At 37.0% G+C, this 19,719-nt stretch overlaps 1 non-coding gene across 1 annotated transcript; it reads right to left on the reverse strand.

Moving 5' to 3' along the window:
• Window positions 1-6,788: 6,788 nt before the first annotated feature.
• LOC130842791 (U6 spliceosomal RNA) lies at window positions 6,789-6,890 on the reverse strand. Its single transcript, XR_009050573.1, has one exon. It is a non-coding gene; the product is annotated as a U6 spliceosomal RNA (small nuclear RNA).
• Between the last annotated feature and the right edge of the window lie 12,829 nt (window positions 6,891-19,719).

The raw sequence follows: 19,719 nt of genomic DNA on the forward strand, positions 1-19,719 counted from the left end.
CTATACAATGGAGTGTTATTAAGCAATAAAAAAGAATGAATTACTGATACATACTGCAACATGGATGAACCTTGAAAACATTATGCCAAGTGAAAGAAACCAGACACAAAAAACCACATATTATATGATTCCATTTATATGAAATGTCCAAAAAAGCAAAATCCACGGAGACAGAAAGTAGATTAGCAGTTGCCAGAAACTGGGAGAAGGGGAAAAGTAGAGTGACTGCTAATGGGCACAGGGTTTCTTTTTGGGGTGATGAAAATGTTCTGTAATTAGATAATGGTGATAGTTGTACAACTCTGTGAGTATAGTAAAAACCACTTAACTGTACACACACACACAAAGGTCACTCTGGCTCTGTAAAGGATGGAGGAGTGGGGTCAAGGAGGCTTTAGAGATCCTGGTAAAAGTTATTGGAGAGAGGCAGAGGCAGTGGTGATAGACTTAAGAAGATTGATTACAGGGATATAGAGAAGGCAGTATACCACAGTGGTTAAAGGTGTGGGCTTTAAAGGAAAACACACCTTAATTCCAACCTCAGGTCTGCCACTTATGAGCTGTGTGATTTAAGGTTAGTTCCTTAGCCTCTCTGAACCTCAGTTTCCTAATTTATACAATGGAGGAGATAAAAGTAGATATACCTTGTAGGGTTATCATGAGGATTTGTTCATTTACTTTAAAAATAGTTACTGAGTCTACTATGTGCTAGGCACTGTTCTATATACTGAGGATACAAAAGTAAACAAAACAGACAAAACTCTGCCTTCATGTACTTATATGTCAATGGGGGAAGAGTGACAATAGTATAAACTATATATAAAATTAAACAAATAAGATATATTTATAAATTATAATTTATAAGTAATATATTTTTCTCCTTATCTACTTATGATTGTATACTTATACACACATACATATGAATATACATATATGTATATAATCATAAGTTGATAAGGACAAAAATATATCAGGGAAGGAAGAAAGATATATGAGAAGGGGGAGAAGTTGAGAGTCTAAGGGTGGTCAGAAAAGTCTTCATGGATAAGGAAACATTTAAGAAAAACTTAAAGTAAGAGAGTGACAGAGTATATCTAAGATGGGTAGCAATAAAGGTCAAAAGAACAGCAGATACAAGGCAGGGTGTGCCTGATGGGTTTGAGAAACATCAAGGAAGGCAATATGGCTGGAGCAGAGCAAAGGAAAGGGTGAATGATTAAGAAAGGAAGTCAGAGAGGTTATGGTGTCCCATATCAAGTGGGATATGGTCATGTAGGGGATTTTAAAGACTTTGCCTTTTACTCTGAATGAGATGGAGAGTTTTGAGCAGAGGAAGAACATGATACAGCTTAGGTTCAAAAAAGACTATTTGGACTACTGTGGGAAAAATAGATTTTAGGTAAGCAAGGGCAGAAATTGATAAGAACAAATATGAGATTGTTGCAATAATCCAGATATGATGACGGATCATGGCTTGGGGCAGGATGTTAGCACTGGGGAGAGTGGTGGTAAGAAGTGGTCAGATCTGTATATATTTTGAAGGTAGGGCCCACTGAATTTGTGGAAGGATTAACTGTGAGGTATGAGAGAAAGAAAAGAGTCAAGGTTGACTTTAGGTTTTTTGCCTGAGCAACTGGAGTGCTGGAATTACCTTTTACTAAGATAGGGAAGACTATGAAAGAAACCAGTTTGGGGAGAACATAAAGAATTTGGTCTTGGAGTAGGTTTAAGATACCTTTTAGACATACAAGATGAAATGTCAGAGATGAAATTGGAATAAGAGTCTGGAGTTCAGGTCTGAGGATAGAGTTATCCTCAGTCTGAGAGGTCTGAGTTAGAGTTATCATTAGCATATAGGGGCATTGAAAGCTATGAGACCGAGTGAGACCATCTGGACAGTGAATATCTGTAAATTCAAGTTCAGCTACCGAACCCTGGGACACTCCAATGTTATTGGTCAGGAAAGTGAAGAAGAACTAGCAAAGACTGAAAAGGAGCAGCAGTGAGCTTACAGGAAAACCAGGAGAATATGGTGTCTGTCCTGGAGCCAAATCAAGAAAAGTGTTTTAGGAAGAAATGAGGAAATAAGGAGTGAGCAGATGTGTCAAACCTGATCATAGGGCTAGTTAGGTGAGGACTGAGAATTTATCAACGTGGAGATGTCCTTGGTAAGAAGAGTTCCAGTTAAGGAAAAAGAGTAAAACCTGATTAAGGTGGGCTCAAGAGAGAATGCAGGGAGAGGACTTGGTGTCAAGGAATACTGATAATCCTTTAGCTAGGTTTGGTTGAAATGGAGAGCAGAGAAATAGTGTGGTAGCTAGAAGGGGATATGGAGTCAAGAGAGACTACTTTTTTTAAGGTGAGAAATAACATAGCACTTTTTTAAGCTGATGGGATGATCCTTCGGAAAGTGAAGTATTTATATACAGGTGAGAGAGAGGATGGCTGGAGCATAGGGAAAGGGATTGGTTTTTAGAGAACCAAAGAGAGCACTAAGTATGTAGGCATGAATGCAGGTGGGTGACCTATCTGATGAGATGGAAAAGAAAGTGGAAGGTGTCAGAAGTTTGAGGAAAGAAAAGGTAGGAAATAATCATTTAGGGAAGTTGGATGGACTTTTAAAATAAAATAGTTCCCAGGTAGCACTAAAGGCCCACTTGAGGTTTGTGGTGATGAATTTTAAGAGTCCAGTTGACATAGTTGTGGGTTTCTCTTCATCCACTTTCCCAAATTTGGAGAATAAGTGAAAAGTTAGATTGTCCAGGGTAGGGATTTTGTGAGGCAAAATAACAAAGCAAGAGGAGCCAGAAGAGAAGAGGACATGTCAAGGGAATGATGATAACATTGGACCTTGGAATTGAAGCGGATAAAAAGAGAAGTGAAAGGACATGAATTGGGTAAGGAATGGTGAATAGTTGTTAGGGTCACTGGATTGTAGGGCCAGAGGGGGAACCAAAGAACAGTTGGAGTGAGTGAGCTAGAAAGACAGGAGAGGTATAGAAAGATAAGAAAGATTATTGGTAGATTATTAATAAATGGAAACAATCCCTAAAATAATAGTAGTAGTAGGACCTCAAAGTGCTCACTATGTAGTGGCGAAGACAAGGCAAAATGAAATGAATGCTAAAGACAGGTGCATGCAATGGCTGTAGCCAAAAAGAATCTTCAAGTATGTGTGAGGGTCAGATAAAGGAATGCATGCAAAAAAGAGTGGTATTTGAGATGAGCCTCAAAATGGAGCAAGTATGGAGCCTAGCCTGATATATCATAGCAGTTGTATCACTGCAGCGAGAGTTCAGGAAACAGTGGTTGGAGCACAAGGTAGGAGCTATGGCAAGACACGAGACTGGAGAGTGGGCTGGGGCCAGGTTAGGAGATCTTTGAAGTGCCAGGCTAATGCCCGAGCATTTTCTGTGGGTAATAGTGAGGTTAGGGGCCCTTGTATGTAATTGAGTCTGCTTATTAGCATGATACGAAGTCATATTGATTTCTGTATTTTGATCAGTCTAAAGTCTTTTTTTTTTTTTCTTTTCTGAAGTCTTTTCTTTTTCTTTCTTTTATGTGCTTAGGTCGTATTTAGACTTTATACATTTCACTAGGATTTTCTGACTGTCCTTTTAAGATCACTTTCCCTCAAATGCATGGATACTGCTGTTTCCTTCCAAACAACGGAATGCCACATGCCCATTCACTTTCTTTCTAATAGCCTTCAACTCCACCCCCCAATGTTGGTAGGAAAGCCTAACATGTGATCCCTTATGGGTCTGAAGTTCCTGCGAGAAAGGTGTGGGTAATAGGCTGGGTGTGATCAGAACTATGCTGTCCAGAGCATTAGGACCAGTTGCAGTGAATAAGAGTGGAAGGTAAATAGTCATACTCTCCTAAGGTTGAGGAAGGTAGAAGGGACAGTCTCACAACTGAGGTGTCACAATTTTTTTGGGAACTCAGTATCAATACCAGTGATGGGGTCAGTCTCTTTGCAAGGCATATTTATGATGTCGTTCTGTCTTCACAGACTAACCAGATAAATGTTGAAACCATTACCTTCTCTATCTGCCATTAGAGCTTTGGCCAAGTCCCTCCCCTCCCCTGGACCCAAGGTGCTGTCTTTAAAAGGGGGGCTGCAGTCATCCTTCTCCAGGGTCACTTCCAACCCTGACATGCTCTAATTTTTCTGTTAGCGTTTATTCTTTATTAAACTTATGTGGCAGGCATTTTTCCAAGCATGAGACCCTCTGACCCCTTTGCTCCGTCTGCCAAACTCCTGTTATGAATTATGTTGGGCTTTTCTTCTGTAAAACAATTTTGCGAATAGCTGTGCGTTAGAAGGAGGTTTATTTCATGTAACACATTTGAGAGAAAAAATCATTTAAAGGGCTTTGTTTTGAAACAATAAAACCACCAGAATGATAGGCAACATCATTTTGTACTGCCCTCCAGTGGTGGCCAAAAGGTCTTATCCTGGTTGAAGTTTAAGGAATAAAATGTGTTTTCAGAGGAGCCCACATTATCCAAAAGTAGGAGAGTCTTAGAGGGCCTAAGGAAAGGATATCTGATCAAATGCCTCTTCTTAAAAAGGACCAACTGAGGCCCATCATTGTTCTCATCACTATGCAAACCTATTCTAGTTTTTCCTGTCTTTGAAGAGATATTTTACAACCCTGACTCTATGGGTCTATTTCTATGCTCCCCTTCACAGCCAAATTTCTCAAAAGAGTTGTCTACGTATGTTTCTACTTACTCATCTCCAATTTATTTTTAAACTTTTTTACTCTAAAATAATTCCAAACTTTCAGAAGAGTTGTAAAAATATTACAAAGAATTCCCATATACTCTTCATCCAGGGGCACCAAAAGTTAGTATTTTGCCACAGTCTCTTTTTCCATGTGTGTGTATATGTGTACACATGCGCACCTAAATATGTAGATGTATGTGTATGGAGGGGGGAGTTCTGAACCATTTGAATTATAGCCTTTACCCCAACACCCTAAATACTTCAGTGTGTATTTTCTAAGAACAAGGACATTCTCTCACATACCTACACGCCCCTCTCCCCACCCCCAATCCCCAGTATGATCATTAAATTCAGGAAATTTAACACTGATATAATGCTTATTTATAATCCACATTCAAAGTTCACTTATTGGCCTGATAACATCCTATGTAGCACTTTTCCCCCCATACAGTGTCTAAACTGGTGCTTGACCCCTAATCATGCATTGCATTTAACTGTCATGACTCTTTAGTTTCTTTTAATCTAAAATAGGTTGTTATTCATGATAGAGACTTTTTTTTTTAAGTACAGGCCATTGTCTGGTAGAATTTCCCTTCACCTGGGTTTGCGTCTTAGTTCCTTATGATGAGATTTATATTTTTCTTTTTTTGAAGCGGACAGGAAGACTACTTATAGGATGTTGTGTCCTTAGTGTGTCATATGAGGAGAAATACAGTGTTAGCTGGTCCCATTATTGATGGTATTCATTTTGATGTTAGTTAAGGTGGTATCTGCTAGGTCTTCACTGTAAAGTTAGCATTTTTTTTCCCTATGTAAATAATGAGTAATCTGTGGAGAGTTACTCTGAGAAGATGCAAATATCTTATTCCTTTTCAAAACTTTTGCCCAAAGGTTTCAATATTCACTGATAATTCTTGCTTGAATCAATTACTATGACAGCTGCAAAATGGTGATTCTAGGGAATTCCCTGGTGGTCTGCTGGTTAGGACTACGTGCTTTCACTGCCATGGCCTGGGTTTAATCCCTGGTCTAGGAACTAAGATCCTGCAAGCCTTGTAGCCAAAAAAAAAAAAAAAAAGTGATTCTATAATTCCATTAGTCCATCTACCTTTTTATTAGTTAGCATTCTATTATAAGCAAGATATTTTCTTTTTCTCTTATTTATCTGTATATTTAATTATCATCAGTTTAAAAAAAACTTATGGATTCTTATTTTATTTAATAGGTTATAATCCACTGTTATAATTATTCATTTTATTGTTAAACTTTTCCTAGATTTGGCCATTGACACCCCCTTTAAGCTGGCTTCTGTGTCCTTTTGACACATGCTCTTTTTTGTTTGTTTTAGCATTTCCTTGCTTTCTGGTATAATGCAGTGTTCCAGGTTTATCTTGTATTTTCCCTGTCTAGCCTTGGAAATCATCCTTGTCTCCAAAAGAGCACCCCTTTCAGTAGGGGAAGGTATTTAGAAGCCAAGATCTGGACACTAGATATATCCGTTGCTACTGGGGAGTAATTACTTCTAGGCCCTTTAAGTAAACAGAGCCAAGGAGGAAAGGCAACTTAATATAGTTCAACTATTTTTAATCATGAATTCAGTACTGGTACCTCTAATTCCAGTTCAACACCGCAGGGTTCTTTCTCCCGTTCCTGATTTGCATCTCCCTGTTCCCACAGTGAGAACTCTGGCTGTCAATGGCATTGGTGTCTTTTTTTCATTTGTTCAGCGTTATGATATATGTCAAACAGTTTCAGAAATGCTATAACCATTCCACCAAAGAAAAGAATCTATTAAATAGGGTTCAATATTTGTTTGCAGCTTTGTTTTGTTTTTAGACTAAGGGAATATAGTCAAAGTACTGTGTTCAAAAGTTATCTGGATTAGTTTTTTATTTTCCTTCAGAGTGGTTATATTACTTATTTAAATATAGTTAGGTTTATTTCTGTCTGCTTATATTCAGTTTTAGGATATAAAACTTTCATTTTTGTTGATTCAATTTGCTTTTTCGAATATGTAAAAGCTAACATTGTCCAAAAGTCAAATCCATACACAAAACATATGAAACACTTCACAAATTGTGTGTCATCCGTATGTAGGAGTCATGCCAATTTTCTCTGTATTGTTCCAGTCTTACTATACATGCTGTCAAAGCACAAACACCTCTAGTTAACTTTTCAACCTATTTGATGCTATTTGAAGTGTGACTCCCCACATACACTTCACTGAAACTACTCTTGTCGAAGTCATTAGTGACATATTTTTCTATCCTTATCTTATGGGACCTTTCCACACTGTAAGCAAATGTCTCCAATATTCTTGAAACACTCTCCTCTCTTGGTTTTTGTTACCCTAGTCTTCTGGTTTTACTCTCTTCACAGGTCTCTCCTCATTCTCCTTGTCTATCTATTCAGCCACCTTAAAATGTGCTACTCCTCAGGCCTCTTGGCTCCCGTCACTTCCCTCTGTGTACGCGCTTCCTAGCCAGTCTCAGCCATTTCTAAGCCTTCAAGTGCTGATTTTGCTAATAACTTCTAAATTCATATCTTCATCCCAGATCTCTCTTCTGGTCTCCAAACTTATAACCAACTGCCTAATTGACATCTACTTGGATCTCTCAAGGACATCTTCAGTTTAACAGATCTAAAATAGAACTCCTCATTTCCCGGCCAAAACTGCTTCCCCCAGGCTCCTCCCTCTCAGTAAATATCACTTCCATCTGCCTGGTTGCTCTAGCCAGAAACCTAGGAGTCATTCTTGATTTCTCTATTTTCCTCAACCACATGTCCAATCTATCCACAATATATGAAAATTTTACCTCAAAAAAATATGTCAACGTAGTCCATTTTTCTCTGTCCCTACTACCACCACCTCACTCATCATCCCTACCCAGACTCCTCATCTGCCTCATAACTGGCCTGTCTTTTATCCCAGACACATTCATTCTCCATTTAGTAGCTACCATGACCTTTTTAACAACAAAATAACAACAAAATAATACAAGTTTACATTTATTAGGTGTTTATTATATGCCAGGAACCTCTGTAAGCACTTTATGTGTATTTAGTCTTTAAAAACCACTCCAAGAGGTACCAAACAATTTACCTCAATTTTATAGAAAAGGAAACTGGAGCACAGAGAGGTTAAGTAATTGCCCAAGGTCACACAGCTGGTAAATGGTAGAACTTAGGCTTGGACCCAGACTGAGTCTTTAGCTTTTGCGCTTATCTACCACATTATACTGGATCACGTACTACCGAACCTCAAATACTTTCATGGCTTCTCTCTACACAGGGACTAACTACCCAACTCCATTCCAAGGCCTGCTGGTCCTGTGACATGCTTCCTGCTTACCCTGCCAAAGTCGTCTCAGACTGCTTCCCTTTCCTTCACTTCCCTCTAGCCACCTGGCTTGTTTTGTTTTCTTTGGTTTTATTTTGTTGTTTTCCAGCTTCCTTGAACACAATAAGCCCTTTCCTACTGGCAGGCATTACAAATTCTCTTCTTCAAACAGTCTTCTCTTTGGCTTCTTCTCATTCTACAGGTCTCACTTTAATGATCTGTTTTGAGAGAATTTCCCTTACCATTCTGTTTCTTAAGTAGCTCCTTTCCTAGTATGGTCTATCTAAGCCCCATACTTGTTTTCTTTTTAGCTCTTAAAACAACTTGTAATTATCTGTTTGTTTGTTTACTTGTTTTGTCTCTCTTCCCTACTAAAATTAAGTGCTGTGAAGGCAGAGGCTGTGTCTTAGTCACTTCTGTATATTCAGAGCCTAACACAGTGCCTAGTTCATGGAAACAACTCTAGAAATATTTGTTGAATAAACACATCTTTTTTCTACTTCATAGCTTCAGTTTACTCATAGTTTCTGCTTCCTCATCACTTTGGTTTGTCACAGCCCAGGTTCTGTCTCCTCCCAAACATACCCCTACTCAACCTCATGCCCTCTCTCTTTAGTTATAGTTTTTATTGCTGTTAATTGCCTCAGTCACTTCATGTTTCCCAACTCGAATCCCTGAGAGAGAAATATTGATTTGTCCAACTCATTTTTTAGAAGCCAGGCCACATTTGTAGGTTGTTGGTTGCTTGCCTTTGGGGCAGATGCCCAGTCCTGGTCCAAACAGCTGTGTTGGGCAGGGTGGGGGTGGGGGTGGTGCTGCTTCATTTCCTTTCTGGGACTTTCATCTTGAATTATAGCCCAAAGGATTGTAGGCCAACCGTTTGAATGTCCAGTGAAATGTTCTAAAGGAGCTTAGTGATGATTCAAGCTTCCCCTAAGGCAGCTCTGACAGTGAACTCTATGGGCTCTGGGCTCCCAGGGCACTTATCGAGCAGTGCCTAAGAATCAATTTATACAACACTTACCATGTGCCAGGCACTCTGCTTTACATGTACTCTCTCAATTCAACCACGCAAAATTCAGATGAGGTCGTTATTATCATAATCCCCACTTTACAGGTGAGGAAACTGAGACTAAAGGGATCTGGTCCCTGGGCCAAAGATCAAGATCTAGTAAATGGCAGTGCTGGGATCCTAATTTAGATCTGTCTGACTCCGAAGCCTATCCTCCTTACCTTACACTAGATTGTTTACATTCTCCTTATCAACTGTGTCACCTTGGTCAAGTTACCTAATTTATGTGACCTTCTATTTTCTTATTGGTAAAATGAGGATATTAGTACCTAATTCATGGGATTATTATAAGTTTATGAGCAATCGTAACCTATTCCAATAAACAGCAGCTACATTACTATCTTTCAGCTTACTCTGAATCTAAATTTTCATATGTGAAAAGCAGAATTATCAACTTCAGTTGTCCATAAAGAACAGTATCTCCTGGGGGACTTTATCCTGCTGGCAAGTATTCCTGGTCCAAATTATGAAGACACAGGGCTTTGAGGGGGACAACAGTTATTCTCTAAGGAAACAGAGCAATTCAATGTACTTCAGAGATGAGAAAGAACCTGCATTCAAGCTAGCCATAATGTAGCAGAGTGGAAATTAGGAAGTACTCGATACAGAGATCTGAATCTGTGTCTGACAAGCATAAGACTTTCCCCAAGGCCAGAGCATTTTACGTATAATCTTATTTAATCCCGCCACAACTTTAAGTGGCAGGTCTTCTTAGGACTTCCATTTTTCAGGCTCAGAGAATTAAAGTGACCTGGGTAAGGTCACAAATATACTCTGAGGTAGAGAGGGAACTGGAGCCCAGTTTGGCACCATTGCACACAGCTGTGTGCAGTCTGGCAAGTCTACTAGCGAGTTACCCTGCCCTGCAATTTCAGTCTTCTTTGGGAGGAAACTGACCCCCAGGTCAAACATGATCCTGACATCTTGTACATTCATTATTCTCAAAAAAGGAAAATCAGTTCTACAGACATCAGCACTATTTAGGGAGAATGCTGGCTAGGATGGTACTTTCCCATGTAGCAATACAGATAAACACCAATATCTAAACAAATGATTCCATGTGAGGAATGCAAGAGCAAGAATAACTAATCTTTGCACAGCATCTTATGATTCACAAGGGACATTCATATCTATTACGCAGTTTGTTCCTCATATCGCCATTTTGAGATAAGTATTAATGCCATTTCACAGATCAAGAAACAAGTTTTAAAAAGTGATTTAGTATGAAGAAGTGGACATATATTGTTTTGTGGTCTCTGGGCCTTCATTCCTCCTTTTTTTGGGAACAGCACCTTGTGTTTCCTTTGGAGATCAAATACCTTCTACCTCAGCAACAGTGATTGGATCAGCATGCACACATGATACATCAGATCTTTGAGCATCACCCTTAGAACTTTTGTTTGGGCTTTTGCTCAAGCTGGTGAGATGGAGGATCTCTCTTAAACCTATGGGTATGATTCTGAAATGAATGGCTACCACTACAAGAAAAAAATTATGTATAAATTTTAAACTTGCAGAAGAAAATTCAGCCTAACAAATAGAAAGCAGAAATGAAAAGCTGGAGGCATAACCCTCCCAGACTTCAGACAACACTAAGCTACAATAATCAAAACAGTATGGTTAGGGCACAAAAGCAGATATATAGATCAATGGAGCAGAATAGGAGGCCCAGAAATAAACTCACACACCCTACGGTCAATTAATCTTCAATAAAGGAGGAAAGAATATATAATGGAGAAAAGACAGTCTCTTCCGCAAGTGGTGTTGGGAAAACTGGCCATCTGCATGTAAATCAATGAAGTTAGAACACTCCCTCACACCACATACCAAAAATAAACCCAAAATGGCTTAAAGACTAAATTATTATAAGATAAGACATCATAAAACTCCTAGATAGGAACATAGGCAAAACATTCTCTAACATAAATCATAGCAATGTTTTCTTACATCAGTCTCCCAAGGCAATAGAAATGAAAGCAAAAATAAACAAATGGGACATAATCAAATTTACAAGCTTTTGCACAGCCAAGGAAACAATTTAAAAAAAAAAAAAGAAAAAAAGACAACATACAGAATGGGAGAAAATATTTGCAAACAATGTGACAACAAGGGCTTAATTTCCAAAATATACAAATAGCTCATAAAACTCAATAAGAAAAGAAACAACCCAATTGAAAAATGGGCAGAAGACCAAAACAGACATTTCTGCAAAGAATACATACAGATGGCCAATATGCACATGAAAAGATGCTCCACGTTGCTGATTATTAGAGAAATGCTGATGAAAGCTACAGTGAGGTACCACCTCACACTGGTCAGAATGGCCATCATCAAAAAATCTACAAATAGTAAATGCTGGAGAGGGTGTGGTGCTAAGGGAACACTTGTATATGGTTGGTAGGATGTATATTGGTGCAGCCTCTATGGAGAACAGTATGGAGGTTACTTAAAAAACCAAAACTGGAGTTACCATATGATCCAGCAATCCCAGTTCTGGGCATATATCCAGAGAAAACTCTAATTCAAAAAGACACATGCACCCCAAGTGTTCATAACAGCACAATTTACAATAGCCATGACATATAAGCAAACTAAATTGTCTATCAGCAGATGAATAGATAAAGAAGATGTTTTATACACACACACACACACACACACACACACACACACACGCATATGGAATACTACTCAGCCATAAAAAAGAATGAAATTATGCCATTTGCAGCAATAAGAATGGACTTAGAGATTACCATACTAAGTGAAATAAAAGTCAGACAAAGACAAATATCATGTGATATCATTTATATATGGAATCCAAAATATGATACAAGTGAATTTCTTTACAAAACAGAAATAGACACAGACATAGAAAATAAACTTATGGTTACCAAAGGGGATAGTGAGGAGAGGGATAAATTAGGAGTTTGGGATTAGCAGATACAAATTACTATAATACAAAATAGATAAACAACAAGATCCTACTGTATAACACAGGGAACTATATTCAATATGTTGTAATAAATTATAATGGAAAAGAATATGTATATATGTATAAATGAAACACTTTGCTGTACATCAGAAACTAACACAACATTGTAAATCCACTATACTTCAAAGAAAAAAGAAAGCAGAAACCTAAATGCCCATCAACAAATGAATGGATAAAGAAGATGTGGCATATATACACAATGGAATATTACTCAGCTATAAAAAGGGATGAGATGGAGCTATATGTAATGAGGTGGATAGAACTACAATCTGTCATACAAAGTGAAGTAAGTCAGAAAGAGAGGACAAATATTGTATGCTAACTCACATATACGGAATCTAAAAATGGTACTGATGAACTCAGTGACAAGAACAAGGACGCAGATACAGAGAATGGACTGGAGAACTCGAGGTATGGGAGGGGGCGGGGGGTGAAGGGGAAGCTGAGACGAAGTGAGAGAGTAGCACAGACATATATATACTACCAACTGTAAAATAGATAGTCAGTGGAAAGTTGTTGTATAACAAAGGGAGTCCAACTCGAGGATGGAAGATGCCTTAGAGGACCGGGGCGGGGAGGCTGGGGGGGACTCAAGGTGGGGGGAGTCAAGGAAGGGAGGGAATACGGGGATATGTGTATAAAAACAGATGATTGAACTTGGTGTACCCCCAAAAAAATAAAAAAAATAAAAAAAAAGAAACTATGAAAAAAAAAGGTATAGCACATGAATGGTAGGATTAACTCAATGTATAGCGATTACGTTAAATGCAAGTAAATTAATCTCACCAATTGGATTTTTAAAAAATACATCCAAAAATAAATTAGCTATCAGATACACACGTAAAACATAAGGAGATGGAAAGACTAAAAATAAAAAGATGAAAAAGATACACCAGGAAAATATGAACTGGGTTGTGAGCATAGTATTTGTTAAAAAGGAATTTTGGTCTCAAAAGATAAAAAGTGATAAGTAATTACATATTCACAAAAGAAATAAACACATAAATGCAACAGGTAAAACACATAGATGCACCTAATTATACAATCTTAAACTATACAGAACTGCAGGGAGAAATAGATCGATGCACAATTGTAGCAGAAGATTTAACATCTCTGTCTCAGAAACTGATATATCAAGCCTTAAAGTATAATTACCATATTTCATCAATTCTATACCTCACACAAGGCTGGCTTAAAGAGGATTAAAGACATAGTAAATGTGAAAAATAAAATTATAAAAGAAAAACATAGGAGCCTATTACAGTTTGTGACTGAGAAGAATGGAAAAGCAAAACCTATTATAAAAACCACAAACTATGACAATAATACTGATGAATAATAAAGATTTCTACTCACCAAAAGACACTGTAGACAAAGTAACTAGATGAGAGAATGAGAAAAGATATTTGAAATATTTAATACACAAAATTCTTGCAAATAAATGAGGGCAGCAACCTTAGAAAGAAAATAAGCAAAAAATATGAACAGAGAGAAAACCCAAAAGTCAAAAGGCATATGAAGACAGGCTCAAAAATATCAGCAAAATGTTAATTAAAACAGCAGTGTACTATCCTTTTACATCTATTAAACTATGAAAAACTGATAATGCCAGCTGGTCGGGTTGTGGTGATGCTGAAACCCTTATGCATGTTGGTGGGAGTATGGACTCATATAGCCATTGTGAAAAGCAATCTGACATAAATTATGCAAATTAAGAACTCATATTCTATGAGCCCACAGTTGCACTCCCGATATATATCCCAAAGAAATTCTTATGCAGACACAGAAGCATATTCATTGCCAAGTTATTTATCATGCTGAAGACTTGAAGACAACCTGGTTGTCTATCATAGGGAAAGTAGACAGCTAAAATGTGGTAAATGTTCTGTCATTAAATATTATGTAGTAATCATCAGAAATGGATTAGATATACACACAGCAACATGGATGCATTTTATTTTATTTTTTATTGACATATAGTGGATTTACAATATTAAGATAGTTTCAGGTATACAATATAGTGATTCAATATTTTTATACATTATACTGCATTTAAACTTACTACAAAATAATGGCTATATCACATCTTCTTTAGTCATTCATTTGTTGATGGACATTTAGGTTGTTTCCATGTCTTGGCTATTGTAAATAATGCTGCTGTGAACATTGGGGTGCATGTATCTTTTAGAATTAGTGTCTTCATTTTCTTCAGATGTATACCCAAGAGTGGAATTGATGGGTCATACGGAGTTCTATTTTTAGTTTTTTGAAGAACCTCCATACTGTTTTCCATAGTGGTTGCACCAATTTACATTCCCATCAACAATATACTAGGGTTCTCTTTTCTCCACATCCTCAACGTTGTGTTCTTTTTGATGATAGTAACTCTGACAGCTGTGTGGTTTTGATTTGCATTTCTCTAATAATTAACAATGTTGAGCATCTTTTTCATGTGCCTGTTGGAATCTACATATCTTTGGAAAAAACGTATATTCAGTTTTTCTGCCCATTTTTAAATCAAGTTGTTTTTTTGATATTGAGTTGTATGAGCTGTTTATACATTTTGGACATTAACCCCTTATCAGTCATGTCATTTGCAAATATTTTCTCCCATTCAGTAGGTTGTCTTCCATTTCATCAACAATTTCCTTTGTTGTGCAAAAGCTTTTAGGTTTAACTAGGTCCCATTTGTTTATTTTTGGTTTTGTTTCTTTTGCCTTAGGAGACAGATCCAAAAAATATTGCTGTGATTAATGTAAAAGGGTGTTCTGCTCATGTTCTCTTTCAGGTGTTTTACAGTTTCTGGTCTCACATTAAGAGTCAATAAAGTCTTTAATTCATTTTGAGTTTATTTTTGTATATGGTGTGAGAAAATGTCCCAATTTCATTATTTTACATGTAGCTGTCCAGTTTTCTCAGCATCACTTATTGAAGACTGTCTTTTCTCCATTGTATATTCTTGCTTCCTTTGTTATAAACTAATTGATCAGAAGAGTGTGGGTTTATTTTTGGGCTCTCTATTCTGTTCCATTGGTCTATATGTCTGAGTTTTTGTTTGTTTTGTTTGTTTTGGCAGTACCATGTTGTTTTTATTACTGTAGCTTTGTAGTATTGTCTGAAGTCAGGGAGCATGAAACCTCCAGCTTTGTTCTTTTTTCTCAAGATTCCTTTGGCTGTTCAGGGTCTTTGGTGGTTCCATATAAGTTTTATAATTATTTGTTACAGTTCTGTGAAAAATATCATGGGTATTTTGATAGAGATTGCATTAAATTTGTAGATTGCTTTGAACAGTGTGAACATTTTAACAATATAAATTCTTCCAATCTATGAAAACAGAGTATTTTCCATTTCTTTGTATCATCTTCAATTTCCTTCCTCAAGGTTTTATAGTTTCAGAGTATAGGTATTTCACCCCCCTTGGTTAAGTTTATTCCTTATTATTTTTTGATGCTATTTTGAATGGAATTTTCTTGCTTTCTCTTTCTGACATTATTAGTGCATAGAAAAGCAAAAGATTTCTGTACATTAATCTTGTATCCTGACACTTTACTTAATTCATTTATTAGTTCTAATACTTTTTTGGCAGAGATTTAGGGTTTTCTATATATAGTATCAGGTCATCTGCAAATAGCAACAGTTTTTCTTCTTCCCTTCCAATTTGAATGCCTTTTATTTATTTTTCTTTTCTGATCGCTGTGGCTAGGACTTCCAATACTATGTTAAATAGAAGTTGCAAGAGTAGGCATCCTTGTCTTAAAGGAAATGCTTTCAACTTTTCACCATTAATATGATGTTAGCTGTGGGCTTATCATATATGGACTTTATTATGTTGATATATGTTTCCCTTATACCAATTTTGATGGTAGTTTTTAATCATGAATGGATGTTGAATTTTGTCAAATGCTTTTTGTGTCTGTTGAGATGATCATGTGATTTTTAATCCTTTCTTTTCTTAGTGAAGTATATAATATTGATTGATATTGAATCATCCTTGCATCCTTGGAATAAATCCCACTTGATCACAGTATATGATCTTTTTATATATGGTTGAATTTGGTTTGCTAATATTTTGTTAAGGATTTTTGCGTATATATTCATATATATATTTGCATATATATTCATACATATTGGCCTGTAATTTTCTTTTTTTGTAGTGTCTTTAGTTTTGGTATCAGGGTAATGGTGGCCTCGTAGAGTGAATTTGGGAGGGTTCCAGCCTCTTCAATTTTTTGGAATAGTTTGAGAAGGATAGATATTAGCTCTTCTTTATAGGTTTGGTAGCATTCCCCTGTGAAGCCATTCAATTCTGATTTTTGTTTGATGGGAGTTTTTTTTTTTTCTAATTACAGATTCAGTTCACTACTAGTGATTAGTCTTTTCAGATTTATTTCTAACATGAACACATTTTAAAAACACAATGCATAGTTAAAAATATGAAGAAACAAAATGAGATTTAAACACTATACTATTTACATAAATTAAAAATACATCCAGGCTAAATAAAAATCCATATTTTGTAAGAACATATGCAAACAAAAGTTTTACATCAAACAGAACTTAGTTGCTTGTGTGGGCAAGGGAAAGGGAATAAAAGGGAAAAAATAAGTAATGAGTAAAATTTAAAAATGATAATCACTGACCAAAAAAGATAAAGTGCCATGTACTGAAGAGTGTGATTAAATAAACCCTTTCAACACAAAGTCAATCAACCAATGAATAAACACAAAACTGGAAGAAAAGACAATAAATATAGCACAGATGTCTCTGGATTTGGGAATAATTAAAATTTTTTACTTTTTTCTTGATGTTTGTAAATACCAATTTTTTTACATTGAACATCTGTTATTTTTGAAAATTAAACATAAAAACAGAAGCTAAAAGAAAAACTCTATCTGGAGGAGTATGGTTCAGTGGCAGAATCATGGTGTTCAAAAGACAAGCCCTAGCAGGAAACACAAAATATTTCTGTCTGTGTGCAGAATGGGTGGAACTCTGCATGAATTTTTTCTGCAGAGAAAATTACATTAATTTCTGAAATAATGTTTGTACAGTCAATCAAAATAAAGGTGAAAAATTAACAAAAGTAAAGCAGCAACTTTAAAAAAATATATTCAAATGGGTCTTTTCTTTTCTTTTTCTTTTTTTGGCCATGTGGCACAGCTTGCAGGATCTTAGTTCCCTGACCAGGAGTTGAACCCGTGTTTTCGGCAGTGAACAGAGTCCTAACCACTGGATCACCAGAGAATTCCCTCAAATGGATCTTCATTGTTTACCACTCCCTCAAAATTCTGCATGAAAATCAGTATCTTTATCTGGTGATACTTGAAAATATGTAACTAGTAGAACATATGCCTGAGCAATCAGAGTAGACATTGGTAGTAAACAATGCTCCTATCAGACTGGCATCCCTGAAACATAGATTCCTCACACACCAGCCCTGCAGCCCTAAGACAGGGTTCAGACTCAGCACCTGAAGCTTTGCTTTTTTTCACCATGAGAAGACTCTTATGTTATAGAAACAGGCATAAAAGTGAAGGGTGCCAAGATACGCTACCCCCAATATGCCACTTTGGCACAAGGGTTATTTTGAGCTAAAGGCACTTGAAAAACAGTGGATACCAAAGGGACACTTTGATCTCTCCTTTCCTCCTGAATACAGAAGATAAAACTCCCATGTAGGAGCTGCCCTCCACATACCGGGGGAAAAGAACCAGTCTTTGTTTCTTATCTGAGAATTCTACACAAACTAACATTGTTAAAATAATTCTTATCTTCCTTCAACCTCCCTGTACATTTTGGTTACTTTTCCACAATTGCCTCTCTTTGTTTAACCTAGTATCAGAGCATTTAGATTTTGCCACTTCTTTGGGTCTTCATTTCCTTATGAGGGCTCCCAAGTCACATAAAACTTGCATTGAATAAATTTGCATGTTTTTCTCCTATTCATCTCTCACATTAATTAAATTCTCAGGCCCAGCTGAAGACCCAAAGGGGGAAGAAGTAAAGTTTTGCCTCCCCTGCAAAGGCAAGTTTCCCAAACCAGAATATTCCAAAGATTGTAAGGCCCAGACACTACAGCAGACTCCAACCCGCAGAAAAGAAGGAAGAAGGAGTTCTTGCTGCCCCTCCCTGACCTCACCATCCCACTGCTGTCATCCAGGTGCCCTCTCTTTGACTTTGAAATTTGGTTCACACATATCCTTCTCTGAAAGACAGAACTGGTTCTTTAAGAACTTTATGCATTCTGTAAGAACTGGTTCAAAAGTTACTTTCTTCATGAACTCTTCCCTGAAACCACCAGGTAGAGTTTTGTTCATTCTTTTAACTAATATTTATTGGGCACCTACTATGTTCCAGACCCAAATTTGTAGCCCTGTGCTATCATATGATAACTGTGTCTGGGCTTGACTCTCCAGCTAGACTGGGACTAGTCCTTGGTGTAGTCCTAGTAAAATAAAGGAAGGGAGGAGTCAGCATTTAATCCTCATGGCTGAGTTTGCAAATATGAAAAATGAGGCACAGGAAGCTTAGATTACTTGCCTAAGGTAATACAGCTGGTAAACAAGTAGGGCCAGGAATCAACCATGGTGGCCTTGAACACCTGGCAACCACAGTAGTTTCTTAATATGAAAAGGCTGTCACACTTCACTCAACTGCCTGTTTGTATGTTTATTTTTTTGAGAAAATTTTTAAAAGAGGGAAATTACTTTATGATTATTTTTGTTAAAAGGGTGTTTTTTCCATGTGAGACTTGCCTCTGTTTGTATTCAATAGTAATAGATATTTACTCACTCATTCAACAAACAGCCTAATGCAATGGAAGGATAATCTTTGGAACCAGACAAACTTGAGTTCAGATACCGGCCCCGCCTCTTACTGGCTATTTGACCCTGAACAAGTGACTTGCCTGCTCTCAGTCGTTTCTGCATCTGTGAAAGGAAGACAATAATGGTATCCTGTACAATGGCTGCTCTGAGGATTAAATGAGCATATTGTAGGAGCTCCTCAAATTTACAGGAAAGTGCTTTGTGATCTGTAAAAAGCTATGTGAATGCATATAATGTTGTGAGCCGCTGGGACAGAAAGGTAAATGTAAAACCAGCAAACCTGCAAGCAAGTAACAATTAATTAAAAATTAGGGCACAGGAGAGCAGAGAAGCAAAAGAAGTTTCACAAACTATCTTTGTTTATGTTAGGAGGAAGTCTGATTTTGTTTTTAAGCGCTTGATACACCTGCAAGAAGAAAACATCAAACATCATTGCCCACAAATACAGCTATCAGAACTGCTCAGTAAATACTAAATAATACAGATACTTAAACAAAATCACTGGATATACTGGAATAAATTGAAAGTGAGGCTCAAGTTTATACAGAAGCTTTTTTACTGTCAATTAATTTTATAAATACCATGATCATGATAAGTAGTAATAGCTACCATTTGTTGACTGTCTTTTTATATCAGGCACTTTACACACATAACTAATTTAATCCTTACAACAACCTCATGAAACAGGAATTATCCATTGACAAGAAAATAGAAGCCCGAGGAGGTGATGGGACTTTCCCAAGGTCATACAGATCA

Source organism: Hippopotamus amphibius, chromosome 1 (genome assembly GCF_030028045.1).
Source record: "Hippopotamus amphibius kiboko isolate mHipAmp2 chromosome 1, mHipAmp2.hap2, whole genome shotgun sequence".
NCBI classification, from domain to species: Eukaryota; Metazoa; Chordata; class Mammalia; order Artiodactyla; family Hippopotamidae; genus Hippopotamus; species Hippopotamus amphibius.